Here is a 12,940-nt window from a genome sequence, read left to right as displayed (position 1 = left end):
AAGGTACGTTAAAATTTAACACAAGAATGTTCTTATCATACATATTCCGAAGTGGTACAGTGTTAAAAATTGTGTAATCAAGATGTATAATATTAATACTTATAATATATTACAATCTCTATTTTTATCATAGTTAGGAAAACATAGCTAATCCACACAAGATATTCCATTGATTCATCAGTCAATGAGCTAAAATCAATGAGCTAATGAAACTAGTCGTTGGAAGAGTTTTTCTTTGTATCTCATTAAATGATAATTACAGACAGGGAAAATATGAAACCAGTGGTTCGAGAGCCCACGAGTGATTCGAAAGTGGTCCGTGATCCAAGCAGTATTTCAAACGGCATTTTAATTAAACTTCACTTTATAAATTTTTTTGCTTTTTCTGAGATTATTGTAATATTTTATGCTTATCGCAGATTTTTCAGACACAGAGTTTAACAGGATTGAGATCTTTTAGCTTCCAAGTCTTGCCTAACTATCTGGTATTTTTAACTTTTCAAATGCTCTAAACTCTAAAATGATGCAAAAACCAGCAAATTATATTAATATTTTTTGTTTGAAATATCTCAAAGAATAACCCCTTGAAATGTGAGGGCGTAAGTTCGGAAGAAATCGGAACCAAGTCCTTGGATAGCTTTTTTCCGTCGTGTTAGCGCAGTGCGTGCATGAATTAACGTGTTACAGCAGCAGTTGATGCAGTTTTTCCGGTCGTTTTTCTTCAATTACGGCCACAAGGCGTCTTAGTTGTTGGACATAAGTGTCAGCAGTTGTGGTTACATTCCCGGAAAGCAACTTATAGTACACGCCATCTTTATAGCACCAGAAACATAATATCTTTTGTGCATGGACACTAACCTCGTCTCTGGAATTCGTTAACTAATGACGTCAGGGACTGCCGGACTTTATCACAATTCAAAATTAAATTGGAAAAATTTGTCTTGTTTAATGCTTTTTAGGTATTGCTAGAAGAGTTGATAAATAAATAAATAAATAAATAAATAAATAAATAAATAAATAAATAAATAAATAAATAAATAAACAAACAAGTATGTAGGTAGATAGGTAGGTAGGTAGATAGGTGAGTAGGTAGGTAGATAGGTAGATAAGTACGTAGGTAGATAAGTAAGTAGGTAGGTAGTTAGTAAGTAGGTTTGTAGATAAGTACGTATGTGGGTAGATAAGTAAGAGGTGGGTAGATAAGTACGTAGGTAGGTAGATAAGTAAGTAGGTAGGTAGATAAGTAAGTAGGTTTGTAGATAAGTAAGTAGGTTGGTAGATAAGTAAGTAGGTGGGTAGATAAGTAAGTAGGTAGGTAGATAAGTAAATAAATAAATAAATAAATAAATAAATGAGTGAGTAAATGAGTAAATAAAGAAATAAAGAAATAAATAAACAAATAAAGATGGAAATAAATAAATAAATAAAGGAATAAATAAAGGAATAATTAAATAAACAAATAAATAAATTAGTTAATTAATTTTAAAGCTTTGATAAATGGCAATTTTATGTTTTGAAAGTTTTTCATTTATTTAAATTATTATTTCGAAAATTAGTTTGAGCGTAGAATGTTACACTCCTTCATTTGTCTCTGTACACAGTTGAGAATAATCTTCGATAATTCGTGGTCCTCAATTCTTTGGTAGACCTTCAACTAACGGGATAAAGGATATAAATATTTCAAGTTGGAAGAGACATTTTGCCCTAAAACTTGTAGCCTAAGGAGAGAAAAAGAGATTGGAGATTTAATTTATGCGTATTACAAAGTTTCATATTTAGGCTATGGGAATATAAGAAGCTTTCCGTGTACATTGTTTATTTCCACAATAGCTAAAGATATTTAAAATTTTGTGCACGAACGAACATAACATTAAGTTGCGCTTTAAAATTCAAGAGGAAAGGCTCAATCATTTCAAGCATTTCGTTTCTCCGGTTCATTTAACAAGTACGCAGAATAAACTTTGCGTTCTCCAACTAAAATCAATGTAATACATTAGTTACATTCCGCCTTCTTACGTTGACTTGCGTTATTCCATACAGGCAACAATGTGACTTCCATTTCTCTATTTAAGGCAGTGGTTCCCTAACTTTCTGGAAGTGCGACCCACTTTTCGTTGAGACTTTCTTTTGCAAGCTTGCCGTACCGGTACTAAACCCCATTCGAAAAATATAAATCCTTGTAAAATCGATAATGATAATTTTACTCAAAGTCAGTGGATACTTCCCGAAGTACGACCAAATTGAATTATATATGGTGCAATAATTACATTAAATATTAGGTAAACATAATTTCTAGTACTTCAAACCATTATCATCGTAGCACTGTGGTAATAGTTCAATATAAAGTGGTAAATTCCACATTTCACAGAAAATTTCTGAATACGCCAAAACAATGGGAATAATTAACAACATTATGAGACCTTCCCTAGTACACAGGTATATTAGAATTCGACGATACAACACTTTGGCGAGACCTGTACTTAGTTACGGCAGTGAGGCATGGACATTGAGGAAGAAAGACGAAAGCAGAATAATGGCTAATGAAATGAAATTTAAGAAATATACAGCGGGATATACGAAATGGGATCACAAACGCAGTGAAGATGTATTGGAAGAATTACAACTAGAACCTGTAATTAATCACGTAAAATATTATCGGAACAACTGGATAAATCATCTGCATCGCGTGCGTAGAGATAGAATCCCTAAAGTCATGCTCCACTATCGTCCAAACAGGAAGAGATCTCTCGGTCGTCCAAAAAAGCGCTGGATTGAAAATTCAACTGTGAGACCGTAACAGGCCATATGGCGTAATACTTGAAGGGAAGAAGAAGGAGAAGAAGAAGAATTCCATCAAAGGAAGAGCGTTGCAAACTTGTATTTACAGCAAAATTTGTGAAGGTACGGGTTCGTTATATGAAAATATTATTTATCACACGGAAATGGCTTTCTTGGGGTAACGTGTTGAAAAGAGTTTTACATTTAAGTACAGAATTCTTAATATATCCCTGTTATTATTCGTTTGAGGAGCTTTTATCATCCAGTCTGCTGTCAAAATTCTGAAAGTTAGGATTTATAAAACAGTTATATTACCGGTTGTTCTTTATGGTTGTGAAACTTGGACTCTCACTTTGAGAGAGGAACATAGCTTAAGGGTGTTTGAGAATAAGGTGCTTAGGAAAATATTTGGGGCTAAGCGGGATGAAATTATAGGAGAATGGAGAAAGTTACACAACGCAGAACTGCACGCATTGTATTCTTCACCTGACATAATTAGGAACATTAAATCCAGACGTTTGAGATGGGCAGGGCATGTAGCACGTATGGGCGAAACCAGAAATGCATATAGATTGTTAGTTGGGAGGCGGGAGGGAAAAAGATCTTTGGGGAGGCCGAGACGTAGATGGGAAGATAATATTAAAATGGATTTGAGGAAGGTGGGATATAATGATAGCGAATAGATTAATCTTGCTCATGATAGGGAACAATGGCATGCTTATGTGAGGGTGGCAATGAACCTCCAGGTTCCTTAAAAGCCAGTAACCAAGTAAGCCAGTAATTATTCTTAATATATCTGACTTTTAATATAGAAGACTAGGAATCGGCATAAATGCAAACATATTTTCCATTTGAAGAACGTGATCCCAAAACTCATTCAGTCCATTTGATCACTTTTATTATTTGTACATATATTATATATATTTTCGTTTTTAGATTTGTCTCGTATTTTAAGCGTCTTTTCTTCCAAGACAACGCCAATCCTTGTCTAAAACCTTGTGTTATTGTGTACATCACTTGAAAACAAGTGAATAAAAACCTATTAGCCCAGTCCTTTCATAAAAATGGACTGAACGCGTTTTGAATAATAGTTTGCAAGGCCAAAAGCGATAGGATTGGAAGTAAATCCCGAAAAGACAAAGTATATGATTATGTCTCGTGACCAGAATATTGTACGAAATGGAACTATAAAATTTGGAGATTTGTCCTTCGAAGAGGTGGAAAAATTCAAATATTTTGGAGCAACAGCAACAAATATAAATGACACTCGGGAGGAATTTAAACGCAGAATAAATACGGGAAATGCCTGTTATTATTTGGTTGAGAAGCTTTTGTTATCTAGTCTGCTTTCAAAAAATATGAAAGTTAGGATTTATAAAACAGTTATATACCGGTTGTTCTGTATGGTTGTGACACTTGGACTCTCACTTTGAGTGAGGAACAGAGATTAAGGTTGTTTGAGAATAAGGTTCTTACGAAAAAATTTGGTGCTAAGAGGGATAAAGTTAAAGGAGAATGGAGAAAGTTACACAACACAGAACTGCACGCATTGTATTCTTCACCTGACATAATTAGGAACATTAAATCTAGACGTTTGAGACGGGCAGGGCATGTAGCACGTATGGGCGAAACCAGAAATGCATATAGATTGTTAGTTGGGAGGCAGGAGGGAAAAAGACCTTTGGGGAGGTCGAGACGTAGATGGGAAGATAATATTAAAATGGATTTGAGGGAGGTGGAATATAATGAGAGCGAATAGATTAATCTTCCTCATGATAGGGAACAATGGCATGCTTATGTGAGGGTGGCAATGAACCTCCGGGTTCCTTAAAAGCCAGTAAGTAAGTAAGCCAGTAAGTGTGCTTAATATATCTATATTTTAATATAGAAGACTAGAAATCGGCATAAAAGCAAACATATTTTCCAATTGAAGAATGTGATCCCAAACCTCATTCAGTCCATTTGATCATTTTTATTATTTGTACATATATTATATATATTTTCGTTTTTAGATTTGTCTCATATTTTAAGCGTCTTTTCTTCCAAAACAACGCCAATCCTTGTCTAAAAGCTTTCGTTATTGTGTATATCACTTGAAAACTAGTGGATAAAAAACTATTAGCCCAGTCCTTTCATATAAATGGATTGAACGCGTTTTGAATAATAGTTTGCAAGGCCAAGTTGTTAACATTATAATAGCCAGAGATAAAATTAACGGGTTTTCAAAGAAACCTGATTTCTGGTCAATGTCATTTAACAAAAATATATTTGATTCATTCCAGTGTAGTAAAGAGTTCATGGAAAATTTGGCTACATATGATAGGCAAATACTATGTTTTTTTGGAGATGCAACTAAGTTTCCACAATTTTAAACAGCAACTTTTTGAGTACATTCCGGAAGAAACTAAAAACAATTACGACTATCACAAAGATGTTGAACCCGTTTTTAGGCAGTTGCGGATGAGTGTAAACAGTAACGTACATGTGGAGGGATAGACAGTGGTTTATTCACACGGAGTAGCAAATTTTGTGCGTGCGTAATCATATTTTCACATACACACGCACATGGAGGACCCAGCTGGGTTCCATGAGAGTGAATCAATAAGTGTGCATTGACCTCGTGGTACTTCCCTGTAACTTAGGATTCAGGGCGACACCTCTGTGTCCTACAGTACTAATCCTTCATTTTCAATACCGGTAGGCATTAAAGGCATTCTATGATTATACCTTTTGCATAAATACTTACTTACTTACTTATGGCTTTTAAGGAACCCGGAGGTTCACTTCAGCCCGCCAACGTTTCCTATCCAGAGCAAGATTAATCCAGTCTCTATCATCATATCCCACCTCCCTCAAATCATTTTTAATATTATCTTCCCATCTACGTCTCGGCCTCCCCAAAGGTCTTTTTCTCTCCGGTCTCCCAACTAACATTCTATATGCATTTCTGGATTCGCCCATACGTGCTACATGCCCTGCCCATCTGGATTTAATATTCCTAATTATGTCAGGTGAAGAAAATAATGCGTGCAATTCTACTTTGTGTAACTTTCTCCATTCTCCTGTAACTTCACTCCTCTTAGTCTCAAATATTTTCCTAAGCATCTTATTGTCGAACACCCTTAACCTCTGTTCCTCTATCAAAGTGAGACTCCAAGTTTCACAACCATAAAGAACAACCGGTAATATAGGCTAACTGTTTTATAAATTCTGACTTTCAGGTTTTTTGAGAGCAGACTGGATGACAAAAGCTTCTCAACTGGATAATAACAGGCATTTCCCGTATTTATTCTGCGTGTCATTTATATTTGTTACCGTTACTCCAACTTGAACTTTTCCACCTTTTCAAAGAATAAATTTGCAGTTTTTATATTTCCATTTGGTATTATGTTCTGGTCACGAGATACTCGTATAATCATATCTTTATCTTTTCGTGATTTACTTCCAAACCTATCTCTTTACTTGCTTCAAGTAAAATTCCCGTGTTTTCCCTAATAGTTAGCAATAGTACCAATAGCATCAGTAACTGAAGCGATAGTGTAATAATGGACTTAGTAGTGCCATTAACAGTATTAGTAATAACATAAGTAGATATACCTATAAAACCATTGGCAATACTGCGTCCCGAAGATGATGTTTAGAAAACTGAAGTGGTAGTAGGAGAATTGTAGGATCAACATAAATGGTCTCTGATTTGCAGGTCACATAAATATATTCACAACACGTCTACAGAACTGGGACGAATTCTGGAACCTTAAGTTTATATTCATGGACCGATCCATCAGTCCCAGAACAAGGTTTGAAATGTTAAAAGCCTATGTCATCCCAACACTACTATACGGCAGCCAGAAATTGACGTTTTCGAGACAAGAAATGAGCTTGATCCAGGTGTGGCATTGTAAGATAGAGAGGAGGATACTGTATGTCAGGACTGCTGACAGGATCCGAAACGAGAAGCTGAGGAATCAAAGCGGCATTAAATGCAGCCACCAGAACACATCTACTCAAATGGCACTGGGGAGGGTTTCCGTTCACCGTTCCTTCAAGTGCGTCCTTCAGTAGACAGTTTCTTCTCAATCAATGACCCAACCAGTTCCTTTTCCTCTTCTTGATCAGTTTCAGCATCATTATTTTTTCATCCATTATTTCCAACACAGCTTCATTTCTTATTCTATCTGTCCACTTCACACGTTCCATTCTTCTCCATATCCACATTTCAAATGCTTCTATTCGCTTCTCTTCACTTCGTCGTGATGTCCATCTTTCTGCCCCATACAATGCCACAATTTATTAAAGCACTTCACTAGTCTCTTCCTTAGTTCGTTTTCCAGAGGTCCGCAGAAAATGCTCTTTTTTTCTATTAAAAGCTTCTTTTGCCATTGCTTCTTGGCAGCAGCTCATGTTACTGCTTTTAGTACACCCCAAGTATTTGAAGCTGTCCACTTGATCTACTGCCTCATTTAGAATTCGCAAGTTTATCTTCCGTATTTTTCTTCCTACCACCATGGTCTTCGTCTTATTTACATTTATTTTTGCATCCCATATTGCTCACAGCTGTCATTTGGCTCCAGTAGCATATCCTTTAGTATCACCTCCTCTCCTGCTAAAACGCCATATTACCTGCAAACCTCATTAATTGTATTCTTCTTCCTCCTACTATCACTCCTCCCATATTCTGAAAACAGTTGGTAAGAATTCATCTTTTTGAAATATCAAGTCCATGATTGTCCTCGCCATTATGAAAATTATTGTTGTTAATGCAGGAATAATTATTTAAATGACCGAATGTTCACCGATTAACTTAAATGCAGATTAATGAGAGCTTAAAGCCTAGTTTGTGTTGGTGAGATGCATTGTCTCTTTAAGCGTCAATTAAAAAGACTTTATGCAACAATTAAAGTTAAATAAGCTTGGTGAAATCGGCGTTAAATATCGCAGTCTTGGTTGACTTGGACAGTCTACTGAAGAAACTGGTGGAGCCGGAAGAACAGGAAAACAGTCTTCTTCTTCTTGTTCTTCTTCTTCTCCAAGCTTTAAGCCTTTTAAGACTTGTTGCGGCTCCAAATTAGTTCAACTCATTGATTGATCCATATTTTCTTAGGTCTACCAATGTTCCTCCTCCCTTTAGGTATATAATGCATAATTTGTTTAGGATATCTATCCTTGTCCATTCTCTCTACGTGTTTCAGCCATTTTTGTCCATAATTTACTATCTGTTCATTTACATTATAAATTTGTAATTGGTTTCTTATATTTTCATGTCTAAGTCTGTCTCTTCTTGTTACTCCCAGTACCGAACTCAGAAACCTCATCTCTGTTGCCTGTAATCTACTTTTATCTCTAGATGGCATTGTCCATGTCTCACTGCCATATAGCGCTCCCGGGATTGCCATAGTTTTATAGAACTTTATCGTTGTGTCTTTTCTGACTTTGTTCCTCAGTGTCCTCTTAATTGTACCACACATTCTCGAAAAATTTTCAATTTTATTTTCTGTATCTACTTCCTTAATGTATGACGCGAGCACCCCAGGAACTTAAATTTATTTACTTGTTCTATTGGCATTTTATTTAGTACAAATTTACATCTTATACGGTGGAGTCCCTGAAATGCCATCGCCTTACTTTTGCTTATAGAAATGTCAAAATTATAATTCTGTATTATTTTGTGGAGTTCAAACAAAGCTCTCTGCATCTTATCTTCATTATCCGATATTATGACCTGATCACCCGCATATAAGAGTGTTATTATGAAGTTATTTGTATCGTAGTTTGATATATGTAAAGTACTTAGCCGCTGCTTCCACTGTCGGATTGCGTTGTCCAAATACGTATGTATGTATGTATGTATGTATGTATGTATGTATGTATGTATGTATGTATGTATGTATGTATGTATGTATTCCCACTGCAAATGGGTATATACACGGTGGCAGTGGTAACTAATTACACTCAATAATGATCATTAATAATAAACACTACTAATAAAAAACAATAATTAATAATAGTAATAATAATAATAATAATAATAATAATAATAATAATGAGCATCCTAAATTAAATGAAGCATGGTCACTTAAAATAACATTTAAAGTAAATCTAATTTGTATCTTAACCCTAAGTTCGAACTAAGACCACGAGTGTGACAGGTTCATACCTGCACAGGTACCTTTCGGTACTCCACTTATTTCGCTGTCAACTCACTCACTGCACTGATTCTACCTGATTTCACTAACACTTCTAACCATTTCACTGTTCAAATACTTTGCACAGCCACTTCACTGACACCAACACTCTTCACTTACACAATAGACTTCACTGACACTACACACTTCACTGACACAACACACTTCCTCACTGATAGAACACTTCAAATAACAAGATAGCAATTACACCCTTTAAGTAGTGTGTATAATATACTATTAGTAAAGTCCTTAAGGCTATTTTAAAATATATTTTTGGTTATTGGTAAAGCCTTCAGTAAGTCTGCAGGTAAAGCATTCCAGTCCCTGATAGTACGATTGAGAAAAGAAAACTTTCCAGTGTCCGTCCTCTGTCTTCTCTCTCTCAATTTATATGAGTGGTCGTTCCTTGAAGAGTAATTTGACGGCTGCAACCTATTCTTTATTTCTCTCCAGGCAGGTTCACCTCTGTATGTTTTGAACAGTGCGCATAATGGATATATACCCGGTGGCAGTGGTAACTAATTACACTCAATAATGACAATTAATAATAAACACAACTAATAAAAAAACATACATTAAATAGAGTGAGTGAAGTGCAACACCCTTGTCTTACTCCCATATTAATATTTGTTTTCTTTAGGTTTCCATTTCTTTGTTTTATGCATATATTTTGTTTTTGTATATCTCTTTCAATATTTCGATGATATGGACCGGTATTCCTCTGCAGGACATTATATCCCATAATTTATCTCTATCGACTCTATCAAATGCTTTACTGAAATCTATAAATATTACGTATTTTGGACAATTAAATTCTCTTCTTTTTTCTGTAAGTAGTAAACAGTATCAACAGAAATAGTAATATTTGATGAAAATAGATCTACGTGGACATTTATTGAGAGAAGGTACGTTATCGATCGTACGCAGTGTGTGAATGTAGAAGCTCCTATAATCTCCATTACATGAAGGCACGCCGCCCAGGATGAATATGTAATTCTATTCACTGTGTCGTGGCGTCCGACGTGACAGGTGAACCGGTCAACCTTGGGATCAGAAATATGGCTTTGGAGACTTACTAACACAATATCAAAGAAAATAGGTCCCACGGTGATGCTGCTTTGTGCGGTCGTCTCTCTTGTGCATAGGCGGATTTGGGGTTTGGGCAAGGGGGATTATGTCCTCTGGCGGGGCTTAATAGAGAGGGTAGGATTGGACGTAGTCCCCTACGTACCCGGCGGGATAGAAATCTTTTAAAGTCAACACAGACGTGTTCCGAAGAATATGGAAAATGTTAGGCTGCACATAAAATTAAGTTTAGGGAATATGTTACAAATTTAGTGACATGCACGTTGGAGGAAATAGGATTAAAATGTTCAACATATCCAAACGAATAAGGATTTCTATCCCTTTTCCAAGTCCGCTTCTTTGATGGAGTTTTGAAAATATCTGATGATAACACATCATAAAGATGCTGCCAATCCTACACAGTAGCTCAGACGTTCGCGCGTTCTTTTTACTAATTCAATGTTGCAATCGGGTTCCAATCCTGAGTGGGTTTTATTCATATATTTCTCACAGCTGTAAGTCAAATGTCGGGTATTACAGTGGCGAAACCAGACGACTTATCTTGCATTTCGTTATCGAAAATTGTAAAACGACTGTAGACAATTTTATTCTTGGTACAGCATGCGTTTCCAATTCACTGTGGGGTAAAGCAAGGAGATGCACTAACACTTTACTTTTTAACTTTACCCTAGAGTATGCCATTAGGAAAGTCCAGGATAACAGAGAGGGCTTGGAATTGAACGGGTTACATCAGATGCTTGTCTATGCGGATGACGTGAATATATTAGGAGAAAATCCACAAACGATTAGGGAAAACACGGGAATTTTACTTGGAAGCAAGTAAAGAGATAGGTTTGGAGGTAAATCCCGAAAATACAAAGTGTATGATTATGACTCGTGACGGGAATATTGTACGAAATGGAAATAGGAAAATTGGAAATTTATCTATTGAATAGGTGGAGAAGTTCAAATACCTTGGAGCAACAGTAACAAATATAAATGATACTCGGGAGGAAATTAAATACAGGATAAATATAGGAAATGCCTGTTATTATTCGGTTTAGTAGCTTTTATCATCCAGTCTGCTGTCAAAAAATCTGAAAATTAAAATTAATAAAACAATTATGGGCCTATTACCGGTTGTTCTTTATGTTTGTGAAACTTGGACTCTCACTTTGAGAGAGGAACATAGATTAAGGGTGTTTGAGAATAAGATGCTTAGAAAAATATTTGGGGCTAAGAGGGATGAAGTTACAGGAGAATGGAGAAAGTTACACGACACAGAACTGCATACATTGTATTCCTCACCTGACATAATTAGGAATATTAAATTCAGACGTTTGAGATTGGCAGTACATGTAGCACGTATTGGCGAATCCAGAAATGCATATAGAGACCGGAGAGAAAAAGACCTTTGGGGAGGCCGGGACGTAGATGGGAAGATAATATTAAAATGGATTTGAGGTAGATGGGATATGATGATAGGGAACTGAATTAATCTTGCTCAGGATAGGGACCAATGGCGGGCTTATGTGAGGGCGGCAATGAACCTCCGGGTTCCTTAAAAGCAAGTAAGTAAGTAAGTACATCAACGTAATAACCTATTTAAAATTCACAACTTATATAGAAATGTGTAATCAATCAATCAGTCTTTATTGTCGTGAGCATGAGCGTATACTGAAGATATTATCAAAATGCAAGAGTGTATAATAAAATAGTAGTTAAAATAGATTGTTGTTGTTGTTTAGTCAAATGTCCGATGACAGGTTTGAATCCCACAAGTGATACCAAGAAGGCACCACTTATGAGAAAACTAGTCCAGGAGATAATGGGGTAGGGTGGTTACTTTCTTTCCCACTCCATTGCATACATCGTCCACTAACTACATGTTACACTAGTCAGACTACAGATGCATACAAACTATTGTTCTTCCTCTGACACATATCGTCAAGAAGATGTACTGCTTGATAATAGATTTACATATCAGCCAGTACCTCAATCAGAGGACATAAAATAGATTAAGAAACATAAAAAAATGTAAATAAAATTTTAAAAAGTTAACTTAAAATATTTACGCTACAACTAAAATATTCGCTAATATTATAAAAGGGATTGTCAGCAAGTGATCTGTATAACGAATTTGTAAACACATTAAAATTTAAAGTGTGCATTGCTTGAGGTAATTGATTAAATAGTGAAACGGCCATCGAATTTCGACACCTCTTCGAATCGGCTAGTTCAACGTAGGGTTCAGCCACATGATAATTTTGTCTAGTAGAATATTTATGAACATCGCACTTAGTCTTGAAATCTTTTAGCCGTCTCTTAATGTTAAGGATGTTATTATAAACGTATTAGGTACAAAATTAAGGTAGGCCTTTACACCGACTCTTAGGATTAAAATCCGCATTTTTTCCTTAATATCTTTCAAACTTTGGTAACGTGATTCTTGAAAGAAAACTAAGAAATTTATATAATTCAAACTTGAACATCGAATTTTGGGGTCCCAAGCATTTTTTTTTTTCGGAAAAAAAATTGGACCGACTTAACTCCGTTAGAAATTGACTTAGAGAAAAATTCTTTTCGCTAAAATGGTCCCCTACATTTGAAGAATGTTACATATTAAAATTATTTATTTATCTTGAACCATTCGAAAGATATTCCACATTATACATACAAGCACCTTAGAAAAAAAATATAATTCTATATTTTTGGGATAAAATTTATTATAAAAGAATGAAAACAATAATTTTATTTTACAACACACACGTTTAAGCTTTAATTTGGTACCTTAGTGAAGTTTATTGCCCAATTGGAAGTCTACCTTTTGTCCGTCGGAAGAATAATAAACGTCGCAAGACATGAAACAGAAGAAAACAGACACTGAAGATGGCGTAAGACAGCCGTGGCGAAAA

This window comes from Periplaneta americana, chromosome 5 (genome assembly GCF_040183065.1).
Source record: "Periplaneta americana isolate PAMFEO1 chromosome 5, P.americana_PAMFEO1_priV1, whole genome shotgun sequence".
In the NCBI taxonomy this organism is placed as follows: domain Eukaryota; kingdom Metazoa; phylum Arthropoda; class Insecta; order Blattodea; family Blattidae; genus Periplaneta; species Periplaneta americana.
The sequence above is the reverse complement of the archived record's forward strand: the minus strand, read 5'-3'. Positions refer to the sequence as shown.